We start from the raw sequence: 257 nt of genomic DNA, 5'->3' as shown, positions 1-257 counted from the left end.
CAGCAGGAGCCAGGGCGCCCCCTAGTGGCGAGTCCCAGCGGCGCAGCACTGCACAGCCTGGCCAGTGGCCCCAGCAGGGTCCGAAATCAGACCTTTGTGTCTTCCTGAAATGGATGCCCTTTCCTTAAACTGTGGAGCCCCCGTCTTCTCGCTGTAAAACGGAAATGTTCCTACAGACGAGGAAAGGGGGGCACTCCTGTGCCCACAGACGAGGCTGGAGATTTTCTATGGAGAGAAAGACGGAGGGCCCTGTTTGG

The sequence above is a fragment of the Myotis brandtii genome, unplaced genomic scaffold, assembly GCF_000412655.1.
Source record: "Myotis brandtii unplaced genomic scaffold, ASM41265v1 scaffold680, whole genome shotgun sequence".
NCBI lineage: Eukaryota > Metazoa > Chordata > Mammalia > Chiroptera > Vespertilionidae > Myotis > Myotis brandtii.
This window is presented reverse-complemented; position numbering follows the sequence as displayed.